Source organism: Castor canadensis, chromosome 15 (genome assembly GCF_047511655.1).
Source record: "Castor canadensis chromosome 15, mCasCan1.hap1v2, whole genome shotgun sequence".
In the NCBI taxonomy this organism is placed as follows: Eukaryota; Metazoa; Chordata; class Mammalia; order Rodentia; family Castoridae; genus Castor; species Castor canadensis.
In genome coordinates this window covers 12,688,573-12,695,200 of record NC_133400.1, presented here as the reverse complement: position 1 = coordinate 12,695,200, position 6,628 = coordinate 12,688,573, and positions in this window count along the sequence as shown.

Here is a 6,628-nt window from a genome sequence, read left to right as displayed (position 1 = left end):
CCTGCTAATCATTGCAGGATTATTAGCACCCTCGGGGAGCCCCTAGAGACCCTGCTGATTGGCCCACAGACATTCCAGGGCTGTGGATTAGTGGACCGATGGCTGTACCCTGGCTGGGACAGTGGATGGCTATACCCTGGCTGGGACAGTCTCCAAGCCCATCCAGAGCTTCTACTCCCTAGACCCAGACCTGGGGAAGAGGCTGGGGCTTCGGCTGTGGGCCCTATGAGATGGTCAGAAACTGGGCAAGATCTCAGGGGAGTTCTTTCCTTTCTTTGGAAGCTCATCCCAACCCCCAGCCATGAATTAAACATAGGCAGGAGGTAACCATACACCAGACAGGTGCCATCGGTGGGCATGTAGGGAAGTGGACTGGAGCTGCACCTTCAGGAACAAAGAGGTGCCTCCCGGAAGTCTGTCTGGGCAGCATGGAGGGCTGAGGCCAGCTCTGGTACCTGCCACCCTCACGTGACTGTGGGCCAGGAGGGGACAAGGCAGGCAGGCAGGAGAGCACGTGATGGATGCCCTTGGCTGAGTCCTGGGAACAAGTCTGCCTCTGGACAGATAGGCCACAATGCAGTAGGAGGGCAGCCAGTTGCCATGATGTTCCAGGCCTGGCAGCAGCCAACATAATCCCCCCAGAATCACTGAAGTAGATCTGCAGTCCACATTTCCTAGAAAACTAAAGGCTGACTTGTAGGCCACAGCCAAATGCCCTTATTCCTTTAGGGGAGCGGATCAAAGGTTATTCAGCCATCCCAAAGCACAGGCTTGTAAACCTGCTACTTCCTCCTGAGGTTGATGTGACCCCTGACCCCTGAGCCAGTGCCTTCTCAGGGCTGGATGTGAACTCTGAGGAAACTCTGCTGAGAAGCAGGTAGGCAGCATGGCTTTCCAGGGAGACAAGGAGGAAATGTGGATATCACCGTGGATGTATCAGGCACAAGGACCCAAAAGCCGGCCTGGGAGTGCATGGTACTCAGGGCCACAGGAGTTTCTTCCCCTTCAAACAGATGACCTGGCAACCTCAAACTCACCACATCGGGGTCCCAGCCATGCTTAATTTAGTGATAGCCATATGCTTACAAAGCATGTTCCCACACGTAAATTCTTTCATTGTCACAACCACCTTGTACAGTAGCAGATGTGATGCCCATTTTGTGGATGTGAAAACTGGGGCTCAGTGTGTCTCAGAGACTTGTCCAAGGTCACTCAGCAAGTACATGGTGCATCCCAGCTAACTCAAGGTCTCTCCTTCATATCCCCAGGGCTTTAATTCACACCGTATCTTTCTGAGTTCAATTCTCAACAGCCTTGCTTTATGCCAGGTGATATGATAAATGACCCCATTCCTGCTCTTGGGCTTCAGTGGTAAATGTGTCTTATATAATAGTGATGCCAGGCCCTTGAGACAGGTAGGAAGAAAGAGGTGCAATGACTTTTGAGAAACCCTAGTATCCTTAGGCTTTGGCTGTCTGTAAAAGGAGGTGTTAAGGTTTGAACATAAAATGTCCCTGCAGTCTCATGTATTGAAGGCTTGGTCCCCAACTAGGGGAATATATGTATGTTTTTTGTTCCTGGGGTACTGGGGTTTGAACTCAGGGCCTCACACTTGCTAGGCAGGTACTCCACCACTTGAGCCCCACCCCTAGCCCTGTTTTGCTAGTTATTTCTCAGTTTCATGCTTTTTGCCTGGGCTGGCCTGGGTCACGATCCTCCTACTTGTGCTTCCCTCATAGCTGGGATTAGTTAATAGACAAGTGTCACCACACCCAGATTATTAATTAAGATAGGGTCTTGCTATTTTTTTCCCTGGACTGGCCTCAAACCCTGATCCTCCCAATCTCTGCCTCCTGAGTAGCTGTAATTACAGGCCTGAGCCACCATGCCCTGCCCGAGGGGTGCTCTTTTGGGAAGCACTGGAAACTTTAGTTGGTGGGGCCTAGGTAGAGGAAGGCACCTAGATGGAGGAAGGGGTTATACCTTGCCACAGGCCTTTTCCTGTCTGCCTTGCTTCCTGTCTGCCATGGGATGACAGCTTTGTTCCACAGCTTTGCTCCGCCATGATGTTTAGCTTTGCCTCAGGCTCACAGCAACAGAACCAGCTGACCATGGACTGAAACCTCTGAAACCATGAGGTTTCCTCCTGTTGAGGTGTTTTCTCAGCTATTTGTCATAGTGACAAAAAGTGTGATCAATCCAGGAGGCCATGTCACACTTAGCTTTAGGAACCAGAAGAGGAGAGGACATGGACAAAACAGAGTCCTGAAGGCCTAGGCTCTAACTGAGACACTCTGTGTGACCCCTGGGATGTCACTTCCACCCCTGGGCTTCAGTGTCAATGGCAAAAAGAAGGGGTGATAAACTGCTGAACTCCCTAACCAGGGCATTGCACCTTGGTTCAGAGGTTTTGCTTAGGCAGTACCAGGGACTATACAGAGCCTCTGCTTGCTTGGTGAATGCTATAAAATGTGAGCTATACTCCCAGCTCCCTGGTCTAGAATTTGGAGCTTGTTCAGTGGTTGGGGTAGGCTTTGAAAGTGGACCTCTTCGCTAAAAATACACAATGGAGAAAAAGCAGCCTCTTCAACAAAAACTGCTGGGAAAACTGGTTAGCAGTCTGCAAAAAATTGAAACTAGATCCATGTATATCACCCTATACCAAGATTAACTCAAAATGGATCAAGGATCTTAATATCAGACCACAAACTCTAAAGTTGATACAAGAAAGAGTAGGAAATACTCTGGAGTTAGTAGGTATAGGTAAGAACTTTCTCAATGAAACCCCAGCAGCACAGCAACTAAGAGATAGCATAGATAAATGGGACCTCATAAAACTAAAAAGCTTCTGCTCATCAAAAGAAATGGTCTCTAAACTGAAGAGAACACCCACAGAGTGGGAGAAAATATTTGCCAACTATACATCAGACAAAGGACTGATATCCAGAATATATAGGGAACTTAAAAAACTAAATTCTCCCAAAACTAATGAACCAATAAAGAAATGGGCACGTGAACTAAACAGAACTTTCTCAAAAGAAGAAATTCAAATGGCCAAAAAACACATGAAAAAATGCTCACCATCCCTAGCAATAAAGGAAATGAAATTAAAACCACACTAAGATTCCACCTCACCCCTGTTAGAATAGCCATCATTACCAACACCACTAACAACAGGTGTTGGCAAGGATGTGGGGAAAAAGGAACCCTCTTACATTGTTGGTGGGAATGTACACTAGTACAACCACTCTGGAAAAAAATTTGGAGGCTACTTAAAAAGCTAAACATTGATCTACCATATGATCCAGCAATACCACTCTTGGGGATATACCCAAAAGACTGTGACACAGGTTACTCCAGAAGCACCTGCACACCTATGTTTATTGCGGCACTATTCACAATAGCCAAGTTATGGAAACAGCCAAGATGCCCCAGCACTGACGAATGGATTAAGAAAATGTGGTATCTATACACAATGGAATTTTAGGCAGCCATGAAGAAGAACAAAATGTTATCATTCGCTGGTAAATGGATGGAATTGGAGAACATCATTCTGAGTGAGGTTACCCTGGCCCAAAAGACCAAGAATCTTATGTTCTCCCTCATATGCTGACACTAGATCAAGGGCAAACACAACAAGGGGATTGGACTATGAGCACATGATAAAAGCGAGAACACACAAGGGAGGGGTCAGGATAGGTAAGACACCTAAAAAATTAGCTGGCATTTGTTGCCCTTAACGCAGAGAAACTAAAGCAGATACCTTAAAAGCAACTGAGGCCAATAGGAAAAGGGGACCAGGAACGAGAAAAGGTTAGTTCAAGAAGAATTAACCTAGAAGGTAACACCCACGCACAGGAAATCAATGTGAGTCAATGCCCTGTATAGCTATCCTTATCTCAACCAGCAAAAACCCTTGTTCCCTCCTATTATTGCTTATACTCTCTCTACAACAAAATTAGAAATAAGGGCAAAATAGTTTCTGCTGGGTATTGAGGTGGTGGGGGGAGAGGGAGGGGGCGGAGTGGGTGGTAAGGGAGGGTGTGGGGGCAGGGGGGAGAAATGACCTAAGCATGTATGCACATATGAATAATAAAAATAAAAATTAAAAAAAAAAAAAGAAAAGAGAAAGTGGGCCTCTTCTTCTTCTTCTTCTTTTTTTTTTTTTTTTTACAGCACTGGGGTTTGAACTCAGGGCCTCATGCTTGCTAGGCAGGCGCTGTTACTTTTTGAGCAATTCTGCCAGCCCTATGGGCCTCTTCTTGTAAGATAACTTTTTCCAGAGGACGTTATTGCATTTTATTATATGCTTTGTTACATTTGTCTCTACCCATACAACTACTATAGTTTGGAACTGGAATGTCCCCCCAGAGGCCTATATGCTAAAGGTGTGGCTGCAAGTCCGTGGCACTATTGAAAGGTGGTAGAGCTTTTAAGAGCTGAGGCCTAGCTGGAGGAAGTTAGGTCATTGGGGGCATCCCCTTCTAGGGGATATTGGGACCCTGGCCCCTTCCTGCCTCTTTCTTTGCATCTTGGCTATCATAAGATAAACAGCTCCTGCCATGATGTTCTGCCTTGCCACAGGCCCAAAAGCAATACAGCCAACCAACACTGGAATGAAAACTCTGAAACTATGAGGCAAAATAAACCTTTGCTCCTTTTAAGTTGATTATCTCAGGGTATTTTGTTGCAGTGATGGAAAGCTAATGACCACACATGATTCTCCAGCTCATGCTTGGCAGACTCCTCCTTTTTCAGTGTGTATTCTTTCTACACAGTGTTCAGACCATTCTGTCTCTTCCTGAAGCATCTTATGTTTTCAGAGCCATAAAATCCTACTCATGTTCTCCAAAAAAATCTCCAGATCTGTGGCCACTCTCTTCTAGAAATTACATGGTAAGCATGAGGCCCTGAATTCAAACCCCAGTACCACCTCTTCCTGCCCAATTATTTAAAAAAAAAAAAAAAAAAAACACAGAAAAGTTTTTAAAAAACGGTACAATAAACTTTAAACACATTTTACCTGGATTCATCAATTACTAAAATTTTGACTTTTTTATGTATATAATAAGTGATAAGCCAGCACCAATGTCTCATAACTGTAATCCCAGCTACTCAGAAGGCAGAGATCAGAAGGATTGTAGTTACAAGCCAGCCCAGGTAAATAGCTCAAGACACCCTATCTCGGAAATATCTTACATGCAAAAAAGGGCTGGTTAAGTGACTCAAGGTGTAGGCCCTGAGTTCAAGCCTGAAAAAAAGGTGATATAAGAAGTGATTACATATGTAAACACAAATAAAATTGAGCTAATATTTATATAGTTCATTGTACAGATCTGAAGCAAACAATTCAATTATGTTTTTTTTCTTTTGCAGTGCTTAGGATCAAACCCAGAGCCTCACACACACTAGGTAAGTGCTTCTACCACTGAGGTACATCCCCAACCCAATTCAACAATTTTTTCTTTTTTTGTGGGATCGGGGTTGAATTCAGGGCTTTGTGCTAGCTAGGCAGGCACTCTACTGCTTGAGCCATTCTACAAGCCTAACATCATCCTTATGGGTGAAACTAAAGTGTTTCCCCTCCTAAAATCAAAAATAGGACAAAGATGTCTTTCCACCATTTGCACTAAACATCCTACTCTTTTTTTGCGGGGTGGGACTGGGGTTTGAACTCATGGTTTCACACTTGCAAAGCAGGTGCTCTAGTGCTTGAGCCACACCTCCAGTCCATTTTGTTCTGGTTATTTTGGAGATGGGTCCCAAGAACTATTAGCCTGGGCTGGCCTCACACTGTCAATCTCCCAATCTCAGACTTCAGCTTACAGGTGTAAGCCATCAGCTGCCAGTAACATTCTACTCTTTAATGTGCAATGAGAGCACGAAGTCATTGAAAAGGAAATAAAACTGACTTCACTCCAGATAACATGATCCTGTAAATTAAAACTCTAAAGAAATGTTTTTTTTTAAATCTGGGCAGGAGTGTAGCTCAGTGGCAGAGCACAGCTCCAGTCCTTGGGTCCAATCCCACTACCAAAAGCAAAAACAAAAATAAAAAATCAGGGGGTGAATTCAAGTATGATATATTTGATACATTGTAATAACTTTTATAAATGTCACAATGTACCCCCACCTAGCACAACAATAAAAATCTAGGTGTGGTGGTGCACAGCTGTAATCCCAGCACTCAGGAGGCCAAGGCAGGAGAATTACAAGTTAAAGACCAGAATGGGTTACAAAGTGAGACCTTGTCTCAAGAAAACCCCAAAATAACAACAAAAACCCTAGAAAAAGTTCTTAGAATACATTTTTTTTTTTTGAGTGTGTATGTGTGTGTGTGGTACTGGGGTTTGAGCCACTCCACCAGCCCTTTTATGTGATGGGTTATTTCAAGATAGGGTCTCAAGAACTATTTGCCCAGGGCTGGCTTTGAATCTCAATCCTCCTGATCTCTTGATCTCTTCCTCCTGAGTAGCTAGGATTACAGATGTGAGCCACTGGCTCTTGCCAGAATACAATTTTAACATGCAGAAATCAATTGCACTTCCATTAACTTACATTTCAATAAACAACTGAAAAAAATGAAATTGAGAGAACAATTCCATTCACAGTGGCATCAAAAAAGAAC